Consider the following 13,793-nt stretch of genomic DNA (forward strand, 5'->3'; position numbering starts at 1 on the left):
GAGGTGAGTAGATCAGGAAGTTCATGGTCATCCTTCCATGGGACTAGGAGCCTCTGACAGGTAGGAAGAGAACCTACGAATAAATATTAAAGGTTGCAAATTTCAGCAGGGCAGTGATGGCTCACACCTTTAATCACAATAATCCAGAGGCAGGTAGATCTCTGTGAGTTTCAGACAGTCAAGACTACACAGAGAAACACTGTCTCAAAAAAAAAACAAAAACAAAAACAAACAAACCCCAAAACCAACCAACAAACAAGCAAAACAAAGACAAACAAAAAAGATGGCAAACTTCTGGTTTCTTCTTCACCCTCCTCAACTAAAATAAAACTCTAGCAGTTTAAAATACAGGCCGTGGAGGCTTTTTCTCTGATAGTAGGAGCCCCAGTCTGTAGAGCGGCCTCATCACAAATTCAAAGCCAGATAAGGACTTGTTTGCCCAAAAGTTGTAGTCTTATTGTGGGCCTGCCAGACTCCCTGTTATTATTCAAACTGACAAAGCATAAACTAGGGGAGGGACACCTCTTTTTTTTTTAAATTACCTTTTTACTGCTGCAAACATCTCCTTTATTTTAATCCTTCCATAAAAAGTTGGCAAAGAATGCCACCAGCAATCACACATGTATAGAAGTTTCAGTTTTGTTTTGCTTCTAAAAGGATGTTTAAGGACAGTTCTGAATTACAATTTAATCTTAGATAATAACGAATTAAAAGCAAGGTCTAAGCTGCTGGTTTCTAAAAGCATTTTTAAAACTTAATAGATCAACTATAGCATGTGCTAAATACTCTTTATTTGATATATTCTACATAGACCACAGTAAGTGCCTTTCAATGGTAAAAGGCAGCATCCTTTGACTTAGGGAATTCTAATTAAAATAACACCGTCAAGTCAAGAATAGACAGTTGCTTCCTGACCTTTAGCCGTTGCCAGTAACAGCAGGGAGTACAAACTTTATCACAGGCGAGTCTTCTCATTTCTGAGATGGTGACAGAATTTCCCCAGCGTTTAAACATATTCATATGTCCAATTATATAAATTTAATTATAAGACCATTTAATAGGTTTGAGGCGACACCCCCATCTTTGTGGAAAGTAGAACTTTAATAATTAAGTCCAATCTTATCTTGAGAAAGGGTGAGCAGTGACAGTGTTTATGCAACTGGAATCGTTACTTTAAAAAAGATCACATCCACTTTACTACAAGTCAGCTTTACTTAAATCAGGACTGTCCAACAAAACACTGTTAGCCGTTCATGATCGGAATTTTGGGGTATGAATTAAATTACGGTATGCATTAAAAGTCATGAGACATTTGTTTTGTAATAAATAAGGCAGTGGAGTTACTCATTAGTAGCCTTTTTAAGATAAGCTATTAGGTCTGCCTTCTTTCCCTTCTTCTTAATTCCAGCAAAGATCATTTTTGTTCCAGGGATGTACTTTTTGGGATTCTCCAAACACTCCATCAGGGCATTCTCTCCCCAGGTGATGCCTTTGTTCTTGTTGGCATCTGTGTATGAGAATCCAGCCACCTGACCCATCTTCCTCCCAAACAGACCATGGAGATTTGGTCCAGTCTTATGCTTCCTCCCTTTTCCACAGTGTGGCACTGGGCACACTTCTGAACAAAACTCTTCTTGCCTTTCTCAGCATCACCCATTTTTAATTCGCTCCCAAAGACCCACCTCTCTCTCTCTCTCTCTCTCTCTCTCTCTCTCTCTCTCTCTCTCTCTCTCTCTCTCTCTCTCTCTTTGTGGTTTTTCGAGACAGGGTTTCACTGTAGTTTTAGAGTCTGTCCTGAAACTAGCTCTTGTAGACCAGGCTGACCTTGAACTCACAGAGATCCACCTGCCTCTGCCTCCTGAGTGCTGGGATTAAAGGCCCCGGTGGGAGGGAGACCCTCTTAAAGATCCTTAAAGTCTTATGCCTAAATTGCTGATATGGCCACAGTGGTCCAAACCTTTAATTCCAGAATCCAGAGACAGGCAGGTCTCTGTGAGTTTGGAGGCCAGCATGATTTATATAGTGAGTTCCAGGCCAGCCTGGGCCATATAGTGAGATCCTGTCTCAAACAAAGAACCATCCAGCCTTCAAAGAAAGACCGGATTTGGGAGTCTTGAGTGCCCCCTGAGTCTGCAGAGGGTCTTTCTCTAGGTGCCCTATGTGCTTCCTCACCCTAAGGAAAGCCTTTCTTTACCAGCTGATTTTGTGTACTGTATCCCAGATTTCCTCTTCAGCTGCTTGTGTCTTTTAATTCTCTAATTGGCAGAGAACAGAACACAGAAGGTACCTCTTGGCTACATCACCAGATTGATGCCAGACTGAACTACAGGAGACCCTGTCTTTAAAAACAAGAACAAATAAGCAAACAAACAAAACCACCGGTTATCTCAAAGGAAGGCAGAACCATAGCCCCTTTACTCTATTAGTCCTTTTCTTCCTCTCTTTCTTTGCTTGGAGCTGAAAAGCAAGGGCCACCTCAACTGTAGACATTTGATGTCATTCTCAGTTCATGTTTCTCCCAGAATTTTAAAAATTATTTTAACTAAGAATTAAAACAAAACTCAAAAACCAGCATATAATCTTTTTTACAATGACAAAAAAATTACACTTAGTTAGGGAGAATTAGGATTGTAAGTTGGGAAAAGAAATTTAAGCAATCTCGTCAATGTACTACTTACTTCAGAATTTAAAGGCAAGAGCACTGTGGACACAGTGAATTTCTTCTCAAACTGGCAATGTCTAGGTTTCAAGAAAATAAAGTTAGCCGGGCGGTGGTGGCGCACGCCTTTAATCCCAGCACTCGGGAGGCAGAGGCAGGCGGATCTCTGTGAGTTCGAGGCCAGCCTGGTCTACAAGAGGTAGTTCCAGGACAGGCTCCAAAGCCACAGAGAAACCCTGTCTCGAAAAACCAAAAAAAAAAAAAAAAAAAAAAAGAAAGAAAATAAAGTTATAGCTAGGCATGGTGGCGCACGCCTTTAGTCTCAGCACTCAAGAGGTAGAGGCAGGACAGCCGGAGGCCAGGCTACAAAGTGAGACTCTGTCTCAAAAGAAAGGAAGAAAGTTACATGTGAAAAAAGAATCTCAGAGACAAGTTTCTAGGATGAAATATTTTCTTGAGAGAACAAGAAGACCCAGCACATGCTTCTGTAAAACTCTACATTTGAAAACAAAACAAAACAAAACAAAAAGGCTACACCGGTAGAACTCTATGATGGAGTAAAATTACAATGTTTCAGATCCTAATCCAAGTTATCTTGGGCTGTCTTTAGTATCCTTAAACCGTTCATTCCCCACCTCTGATTTAACCTAACACCCCTTTTGGACCATTGGGTAAAACCTGAGGGATGTATTCTTTGTCAACCACTATCCTATAACAAACCCACAACTAAGAATACTATCAGCATCTTAAGGGGGTACTAGAGATTGCCCTCCTTTGTAGTAGCCTGTTTAATTGTGGTCCCCACCAGTGTATTTAGAAAATGCAGTAGCAATCCCTGGGGGGAAAGTGCCAAATGGCAACTTCAAAAAAAGCATAAAGCATTTGAATTTGAAGGAAAAGTAACTGTGTGAAATTTGAAGTCATTTATTTATGATGTTAAGTGAGCAAATAAAAACACAGCTGAAACTGTTAAAAACGGTTGTATGTGTGTATGTTCGTGCAAGAGTATGGTTGTGCATGTGGAAGCCAGAGGGTCAAGATTTGGGAGCCGGTTCTTGCCTTCCATCTGTGCAAAATATTAAAGATGAGTTTTTTTTTCTATCAGCTACTATAAATCTGTGTTTAAAACAAGAAATCCAAGTTATTTCATCTCCCCCACCTTATAAAACATTTATGCAATTATCTTAAACCCCCCACACCTCCACCCACCCTCCCACCCCTGTAAAGCCTTCCTTTCCTAGCAGGCTTCATGCCTCCAGAAACTGATGTCTGGAGCAGCGACTCCTTTCTCCTTTCCTTCATTTCTTTTGCAGCAGATGCCTTTAAAATCAGCCAGTCTTGACAGACAGAGGTCAGACCCCAGACAATGTTAAGCCCAACGATAGGAGGAAAAAGACCATTGACTCAAATCATCATGGCCAAATTGATTAAAACAAGCAATAAGTTAAAGCAAACTTTTTATTTCTGAATACGGGCTGTCAACCCCTAAGGGGAGATTTGAGAGGTCACCACTAGATCTGAGGAAGACAAGGCTTTTATAGCTCAAGGGTAGGGGGTTTCCCAAATGGGGGATCAGGCAGGCAAAATAGGGGTTACAGGAGCAGAACATAAGCATAATTAGTCAGTCCTAAAGACCTCCTCAAACAAAGACGTGGTAGAAGGTGGGCATAACAAGAAAGTCAGAACAACAGGTGGTCATAACAAGGTGGTCGTAGGGGGTCAGATAACCTTTTGAAACAAAAGTAGGGTTGCAAGATGGCTATAAACAACTTTTTGAAACAAAGACATGATTGCCATTCCGGGAACAGGCAGTACAGAACCATGTGTAGTCAAGGTTACAAGTGGGGCACAGTTCAATCCTTGAGAAACAGGTTTAATCATAAACAGGAATGAACCTAGTTTGTCTTTATTATAGGATGACTTTTAGGGCTGGAGAGGTGGCTCTGAGGTTAAGAGCACTGACTGCTCTTCTAGAGGTCCTGATTTCAATTCCCAGCAACCACATGGTGGCTCACAACCATCTCTAATGGGATCTGGTACCCTCCTTCTGGCCTGCAAGGACACATGTAGGCAGAACACTATACATAATAAATAAATCTTAAAAAGAAAAATAGAAAGAAAGAATAAGATGGCTTTTAAGTATAAGATGGAGGTAGGCTGGTTCTTCATCACCACTTGTAATAGAATAAAAATTGAGTGCACTTCCTGACTCTGACTCTTTGCTCCTTAGAGCACAGTCAAGGTTAAGGTACCCTTGTCGAGAGACTTCAAGTAGAGTGGTGGTCTACATAGGCTAGCTGGCTCCTCCTGTGTCTGCCTCTCATCTCAGCCACAGGAGTACGAGGATTACAGCCGCATGCCACAGAATGCAGCTTCTTACACGGGTTCCAGGTAATCAGATGAGGGTCCTCGGGTTGGGGCAGCTAGCGCTTTTACCTTCTGAGCCATCTCCCCGGCCCTAGGTAGGTTTCTATTGTGACAGGGTCTCCCTAGGTACCCCCAACTGACTTGCAACTCACCATGTAGTCCAGACTGGCTAGCAATCCCAATGCCACAGGCTTCCAAGTGTTGAGATTACAGGCTGGTATCATCACCCTCAGCCTCATTTGAGTAGGGTTTTGACAGTGATTCCATTTGGATTCTCTGAGCAGTAGTTGGCCGAGGGACTGAAGACAGCTCCATGCCAAGGCTTTCGAAACTGGACTTCTTACTACACCCTAGGAAATTTCAGGATGAGTCAGTATGAAGTAAATTGGGAATTAATTAAGAAGAGAATTTAACACAGACTTACACATGATTGGGGGTGGGTAACAGGCTTATAGGAAATAGAAAAGTACCCACCTAGTGGGAATGTGGGTCTCTCCAGACAGTCCCCCTTAAGTATCTTTACAGTGGCCATGCAAGATGCTGGTGTCATCTGAAGTTCCATCTCAAAGGGTTGCTAAGGGATTTAAATGTGGCCATAAAGCAGTTCCTGATGTGCACAGGACAGTATTGCAGCTGATAAGGTAAAACACTAGGGTTCAAGGGTTGCATGGAGGTTTTTTGTTTGTTTGGTTTTGAAGACAGGGTTTCTCTGTGTAACAGCTCTGGTTGTCCTGGAACTCTCTTTGTGGACCAGGCTGGCCTTGAACTCACAGAGATCCATCTGCCTCTGCCTCCTGAGTGCTGGGATTAAAGGCGTACAACCTCATGCCCAGCTGCACGGAGCTTTTACTGTAAACTTTTGTCTTTGAAACTCAGAAATTTTCAGGTTCCAATGTGGGAAAGAAGTAAGCCCATATTCTAAGGTCATATACACGCAGGGCTTAAGCATGGGTCATTGTTATTTTAACAATGTTATTTGAAATTACTTCTGTATAAAAGAAGCATATTGCTTCTATGCAGCCAGTCTTCACAACAAAAGTCAGTTGTGCCGGAATTCTTGACTTTCAGCTAGGGAGGGGCTCGTTTCCCTTCCCATGTCTCCTTACTTTTTTCCCTGTCTTTCTAGCCTGCTTCAATGTTTACAACTTTTAACAGTTTGTTAAAATACTCAACACCTTAATACTGAACCTTGCTCGACGCACAGATATGTGAGTCTTTCGTTGAGTGCTTGCCTCTGGGCCCCCTGCCGCCCACTGCTCTGATCCGGTATGGCCCCACGCAGTAGGTCGGCCCTGTGTTGGGTGCACACACCGTTGGGTGTGCGACTGGACAATACGGGGCTACAAAAGAGGGCAGGGCTGTGCCTCAGTTTCCATCCTGTAATGGGCCTTGAAGCAGCTGAGAGCGTGATGGGGTAGGCGGCGCCAAGACTGCATTGTCTGGGACTGAGACAATGGCCTGTAACAATTTGGCGAGGAGATGATGTCATGCCACGCGATATAAGAGTCCAGCACTGGTCGGCAGGCTTACCCTGCCCAAAGACAGCTCCTTCCGAGCCATCCTCCAGCGCCCACTTCTTGTAACTCCCTTCTGAGTTCCCTTGAAGGGAGATAGCTTTCCTAGTGTGGGTGTTTCTCCTGCGCAGAGACCGCAGTCCTTCCTCCGAGACACTGCTGGAGTGCTGCAACCTTTTCAGAGAGGAAAGACAGAATCAACCAGTCTGTTCTGCGAGGGACGGAGCCAAGGACTGACCGGCTCGGGGGCGTCGTCTGGGGTGGGCCTCGGTTCTCCGGGTAGGCAGTTTGGGGCCGGCCCAGGGTCAAGAGGATGGGTTTCGGGTGGGCTGAGATGACGGCCTGTAGGCGGGACTGGGGATCAAGGGGCGGGACGAAGGGCGTGGCCAGGCTCTGAGAGGCTGGTGGGCGAGCGGTTCGAGGGCGGAGCCGAACTGCTTAGGGGCAGGGCCCCGCAGCTCGTAGGCGTTGGGTAGTGCAAGTTCCGGAAAGGGCGTGGTCTGCGAGGGCGCGTCCACTTTTAGTCGGACCACGTGCAAATGTTAGGAATTACTGCGTCTGTTTTGCGACTTGTTATGGAAAAATTCTCCCAAGTTTCCAACGCTTTACAGGTCTTCACAACTCTTGAGTTTTATCTTTGCACCTTGTTTAGAAACAGAGATGCTGAACCGCGGGAATTTTAGCGACCTCCTCTCCCAACACTTTACAGGATCACGAAGCTTCTACCTGAACTCCAGGATTCTGCTGGCGCTCCCTCTGCTTGTAGGTTCGCACCGGCGTCTCACCTCCATCTTGTCTGCAGGCTGCGGATACCTGCAGTCCCTAGGGAGTGGGACATAGAGTGCCTTTTCTCAGCTTTGAAGCCTCATGTCAGAGACCCAAGACTCTGGAGCCAGGCAGGGCTTAAAGGAAACGGCCAGTTCCGGCCTTACCCTGGGAAGGAGGGCGCCAAAGCTCACATGGGCGTGGTCTGGTCTGCCATCAGAGGGCAAGGTTTCCTTAGGCCCAGGGAGTCACATTGATGGTGGGAAATAGTACAACACTGGCGGAAATGTTCTCTAAAAATACCCTTACAAGGAAAAAAGAGAAAGCCTGTGTAGGGAAACAATGGCTGGTTTCTATTGGTGTGGTAAATCTATAAAGCTGAAAACTCATTCCCAGCACACCTGCCACCTGAGAGTTTTTTGGTTTTGGTTTTGTTTTTTTAAGGAGCAAAGCAGAGAAACCAAGGAGTCCCTGTAGGAAGGCCTCACCCTATCTGTAAAAACACAAGACCTGCTTCAGAAAAATAGACCTGATACGCAAGCGACCTGAGAGATGGTTAGGAACAAGGTTGGGAAGCAGCCCAGAGAGAGAATGGGAAGCAGGGTCTTGGAGGCACCCAGTTCCACTCAGAGGCTTGGTCAGAAAATCAGAATATATTTACATCCAAGTCATCAGGATTGAGAGGCACATACCAGAAGGGCTGGAAGTCCCGAAGTCAAGGGGGAAAGCAGACAGTGCTTACTCCTGTCTGGGGTTTCACTGCCCTCTGGAGCCCTGCTGACCTTGTCCTCCTGATCCACAGAGAGGCCGCTGGATCCTGGTTAGCAGCAGGTGCCTCTTGTACTTTGGCCCTTGGAAGTCACCAAGATTTGTAGCTGGAGAAATGAGGAAGGAGTAGAAAGGGAAGAGCCGGAGCCTCATGTGGCCTGGGCCAAAGTTCTCTACTTGAAAAGGCAGGACAGCACAACCAACAGCCAAGGAGGCTGGGCCACACCACAGCAGGGCCTCATCCATGACCGGTCCCCTTCCACCTCAGCTGTACCCCGAACAGAGACCAAAGAATGCATCAAGTCTGGGAAAAGAAGATTTGTAATACTAGATCATGATATGCTAATAAAGTAATTTAATAGTAAGCATCAAATAGATGTGTGTGTGTGTGTGGTAGAAAATGTAAAAGAAACAAACATGGGGAAGAATCGATGAATTAAGCTTATACAGACAAATATCAACTTATGAACCTGCTTTTCCAGCATTTTCATATTTCTCAACTTAGTTGAAATTTCATGCTTTTCATTAAAAGCATTTTTTCTATATTCTCCTGGACTGTATTTTTTTTTCTTTTTGTAGTGGGTGGGATGGAGCCCTGACCTCTAGTTTGTTATGCACACACTCACACTCTGCTGTTGACTTAAACGCTATTCCTAAAGCATAATTTTGTTTATTTTATTTTTTAGAGACAGGCTCTTACTCTAGCCTTACCTATCTCGTGGAAGTGTCCACATTTAGGGAAGTGAATACAGCCAGAGCTGTTCTTAGCACTCCGATCTGGAGAGAAGTTGAGCCAGTCTTTTTTAGACATCAGTCCCCAAGACTGATCAACAGCCTCAGAACTGTTTCTGGTGATGCATGTTAGCCTTGCTTCCTATAACTGTTCTGAGAGGGAAAATTCAAAAAAAAATAATATATATATATATATATATATATATATATATATATATATATATATATAGAGAGAGAGAGAGAGATGTCTTTTGTATCCAAGATTGTAAACCATCTAGATGTTCAATAACAGGAAAAATCTGAGTAAACATAGTTTGTTTCACCCACTAAATCTTAGGCTCCTGCCTGGTTGGTGGTACATATTGGAAATCCCAGAGTTCGGGAAGCTAATGCAGGAGGAACTGCAAGTTCCAGGCCAGTATGGGCTCTATAGTAAATTTTAGTGAGACTTCATCTCCGACGATGAAAGAAGAAAGAAATAGAGAGGATGGGGTGGGGAGCCCGTGTCCTGGGCAGGTTCAAGTGGGACCTGGCAGGAAGACAAACAGCTGTAGTATGTATGGGTCTTAGTTTGGATTGAACCTTTGCAGATTCTCTTACTGGTTGTTTGAGACTGTCTGTAGGTTGAGGCTGCTAGGTACTGAAGGGTCCTACTTTCTTCCTTAAGAAAACAGAACATATTCTCCAGGTTTCTTTGCCATTGTATAGTTATGTGACCAGACATGTGAGGGATGGGGTACCCTCCGTTCTCTTTTTCTTCTGGTTGAGTGTGGCTGCAATACTAGACGATTGAGCAGCCTTCTTAGGGAGGAATGACAGTTCCCTGCTGAAGGACTACACATCCCAGCATCCCTTGCAGACTACAGAAGTAATTTCCACCCCTGTAAGGGGCCACCTCCCATTTCCCTCGGTAGGCATTTTGGCCATCCACACATGTGGGTGACATGATGTCCCCTTGCTATGAATAAAACCTCTCTTTCTGCCTTCTGTCTCCCAACAGCTGCCTTTTAAAACAATCTAACAAAGGGAATAAAGACCAAGAGTTTAAGGTGGCAAAACCTAGTAAAGAAAACCTGGGCCCTTGAAAATTATGGAGTGAACATATTAGTCCTCATTATCCAACTCTGGACTTCCTTCTTAGGAAAGAAAATACAGGAATGTGTGTAAGTCACTACCATTTCCATTCGTTACCCATATACTAGTATGTCCTTCTGGGTTGGCTTCATTCCTTACACAGTGTGGTGTTTAAATAGGAAAGGCTTATTATATATTTGAGTGCTTAGCCACCAGGGACTGGAGCTCTTTGATAGGATTAGCAGGATTAGGTGTGGCCTTGGGGAAGGAAGTGTGTCTCTGGGGTTCTCTCTCTCTCTTTCTGCTTTGGGATCAAGATGTAGTTCTCAGCTACTGTACCAATAGTACATCGTGGTAGTGCTCCCTGCCATGATGATAATGGACTAAACCTCTGAAAGTGTGAGCAAGCCCCCAGCTGCTTTCTTTCTTTCTTTCTTTCTTTCTTTCTTTCTTTCTTTCTTTCTTTCTTTCTTTCTTTCTTTCTCTTTCTTTCTCTTCCCTCCCTCCCTCCCTCCCTCCCTCCCTCCCTCCCTCCCTCCCTCCCTCCCTTCCTTGTTTGTTTGAGACAGGGTTTCTCTGTATAGCCCTGACTGTCCTGGAACTAGCTCTTATAGTCCAGGCTGACCTTAAACTCACAGAGATCCGCCTGCCTCTGCCTCCCAAGTGCTGGAATTAAAGGTGTGCGCCACCACCTCCTGGCTTCCAGTCTTCTTTTGTAAGAATTGCCTTGGTCATGGTGTCTCTTCAAAGCAATAGGACAGTGACAAAGGCAGTGTTACACAGTTTGCTCTCTCTCCCTCTCCTTTCCCCTTCCCTGGTTTCTGGGTTTGTTTTTTTCCTCTATGACCACTCACAATTCAATCCCGGAGCCTGCTGCTACCACTACGCAGAAGTAGGAGCGTGTTACTCTTCTGAGAACCCTGAGCAAGTATCCGTCAGCTCAATGTCTGAACTGCAGGAGACTGAAACGTGGTGACACAGTGTTGAGCAGGTGACATTGGGTGCCTTCTGGCTGCCAGCCACCCTGTGAGACCTTCAGAGATCCTGTCCTGACTATCAGCCTCCTTCCTGTTTCCTCAGCTTCTTATTGGTTTTCAGACCTGGCAGGTGTCATGTGTATAATGGCATTTACAGCTCAGTGTCCTCTGTCCCCTCCCTGGTGGAGGCCATTCACCCCCTGCCAGCTTCAGCGTCCTCAGGCTGCTGGCGCTTGTTGGTTACTCCTAGGCTGCCCTTCACAGCAGGGCTCATGATCTCAGGGCCACCCCAAGACTTCAAGAATTCTGGAGCCCAGGTGTGAGAAGAGAGTTCCTTTTGGGATCTATCTTGCCGTCCCCTCCCCCTTTTCCTCCCTCGGGAGTCAAGAGTACATTTGAAGGGTCAGAAATGAACTCTGCAGATGTCTTGGGGACAGGTGCTACTGAGTACCTGTCTGTTAAGTCATCTATGTTACCCCTCTGGAAGGGGGCAGGTGTCACGGACCCCACCTTACAGTCAATGCATGCCTGCAGGGAGGATGATAGGGATCGAGATGTAGTTCAGTGCTTTTTCTGCCCTCTTGCCCCACCTCACCCCTGAAAGGAAGGTATTGGGATTGCTGAATTTTCTTGGCGGGTCTGCGGCTGGCTCCTCCTCCTCCGCACACTAGGGCAAGCTATAGGAGGAGAGGGCGGGGCAAATCACACACGGAAGTCAGGTAACAGCAGGCAGCCTGGTAGTCACTCTCATACCTGCCAGCACCAGCATCCAGAGCCCCACGTTGACTCAGCGACCAGCCACCAACATGCAGGTGAGCCTGGGTTCTAAAGGGACATGCTTTCAGCCCCTACAGGTGCCACCCTTCCCTGGAAGGTGGCAGGCAGTTCCCAACAACCTGCCATCCAGGGGAAATGTGGCTAGAGTTGGATCCACACCTACGGGGAATGAAGTAGCTTTGTAGCCCTGTCTTGGAATTCTGGAGACTCCAGGGCTGGGCTTAAGGTTTTTGTGAGTATGTGACTAAGGGTTTTTCTGCCAGCGTTGTCTGTGCAAGGTGAGGACCGAGATGCTGTGGCGGAACCCCCAGACCTAGGGCTTGCACCGAGAGGGAGGGACTATGAGCACTATGATAGACTGGCCTTGGCAGCTGTGTGCCACGCTCTCTGGGTCCTGCTCCAAGCAGGGGCCAGCTCTAATGCCGAACTAGAAGCCTAGGTGTAGAGCAGAAGGTGAGATTTGTGTGTGTATGTGCATGCATGCATGTGTGTTTGTGTGTGTGTGTATGCGTGCATGTATGTGCGCGTGCATGCGTGTGTGTGTTTTGGGGGGTGCTTTTTGGAAAGCATCACTTCTCCTCTTGTCAACCGAAAGGCCACCCGTGGCAGAGGCCAGCACTGGTCTCCCCAGGGAGGAGGGAAGGGCGAGGTAGAGAGTGAAACCAGTTTCCCACTCAGGCACCAGGCCTACCGGAGCGGTCTGTGTGGGTGGCTGCTCCCTCTGCTTTTACTCAGTCCTCTCGCTGGGCCTCCCAGAACCCAGCTCTGGGAGCTGCCTTCTCAAGCCAGCAGCACATAGACACCCCTTAGCCTGGCCCCAGTGCCCCCTTGCCAGCCTCTTTTCCAAGCTGTTTGGTGATGCAAAGGGAGAGTATGAGCCCTTCCGTCCTCAGGGGACCTAGTGGTCCCAGCTCCTGTTGGTTCTCAGGGGCCCTCCCTGGTGGTCCCAGCTCCTGTTGGTTCTCAGGGGCCCTCCCTGGTGGTCCCAGCTCCTGGTTGGTTCTCAGGGGACCTGGTGGTCCCAGCTCCTGATTGGTCCTCAGGGGACCTGGTGGTCCCAGCTCCTGATTGGTCCTCAGGGGACCTGGTGGTCCCAGCTCCTGGTTGGTCCTCAGGGGACTTGGTGGTCCCAGCTCCTGGTTGGTCCTCAGGGGACTTGGTGTTTCCAGCTCCTGCTTGGAGCTGAGCCTGCTCTTCACTGTGTAAATTTCTTCCATGGCTCTCCATTGTTTTTGTTGAAGTCCATGAAACCTTCCATGCTCTGGCTTCTGTAAGCTACTACCCTCACCTGGTGGCTCTGCCCTTGCCCTTTATACTCCTACAGAGTGGAAGCGCTGAGGACTTAGTCACCGGGAAGAGTGACTACCAAGTTCCCAGGCATGTTGAGGACTGAGTCCTGTCAGGACATGCATGTGGAGGGTCAGAGGACAGCTCTTTGGAGTTAGTTCTCTCCTTTGATTGTGTGGTCCTAGGGATCAAAATGAGGCTTGTTGGCAGGTGCCTCTATCTGCTGAGTGATCTCACTGTACTGAGCTCTTGAGAGCATTAGCTACTGAGTCTCTGAAGGGTTGAGAACTGAGTATAACTTCCAGGTGCAAGCTGCCTCTCAGGACTGACCCACACACCTTCCCCTCTCCCAGAAATGCTGCTCCAACCCCTTTCCCCTCTTGCTAATCTCTTGCCTTACGAGGTAAAGACTGGGACCATCACTCCCACCAGGTAGACGTGACTCCAGTCCCTATGTGCACCCACGCCAGGCGCCACCCTCCAGGGTTCAGCACTGAGAACACGGAATGAATTGCCTGTTTAGTGTCTAGGGATGAGCAGATGGTGGGCACACAAAGGGATGGACTGATGGAAGACAGGTGGTTACAGTCAGCTGCAAGGAGAGATGGGGAGAGAGACAGAGGCCTCGGGAGTTCCTAGGAGGCAGAGGAAGCAGAGATGGAAGCAGAGATGGTGCCGGGAAGGCAGTGGGTTTGGGAAAACAGACCCCTGGGCAGTAGGGGTGGCCTCTATGTTGCACACGGTGGTGGAGCTGGTGGATCTCTCTGTGGATAATGAAACTGAAGAGTAATGTAGGCCTCAGAGCCCTAGCAAGGGAGGTAAACATGACCTTAGGGCCAGGTGGGCCACAAACGGGGTAGGAAGTGAGGTTCA

General features: G+C 46.9%; 1 pseudogene; it reads right to left on the reverse strand.

Moving 5' to 3' along the window:
* Nucleotides 1–1,340: 1,340 nt before the first annotated feature.
* LOC130880499 (cytochrome c, somatic-like) lies at nt 1,341–1,657 on the reverse strand (annotated as a pseudogene).
* Nucleotides 1,658–13,793: the final 12,136 nt, after the last annotated feature.

Source organism: Chionomys nivalis, chromosome 8 (genome assembly GCF_950005125.1).
Source record: "Chionomys nivalis chromosome 8, mChiNiv1.1, whole genome shotgun sequence".
Lineage (NCBI taxonomy): Eukaryota > Metazoa > Chordata > Mammalia > Rodentia > Cricetidae > Chionomys > Chionomys nivalis.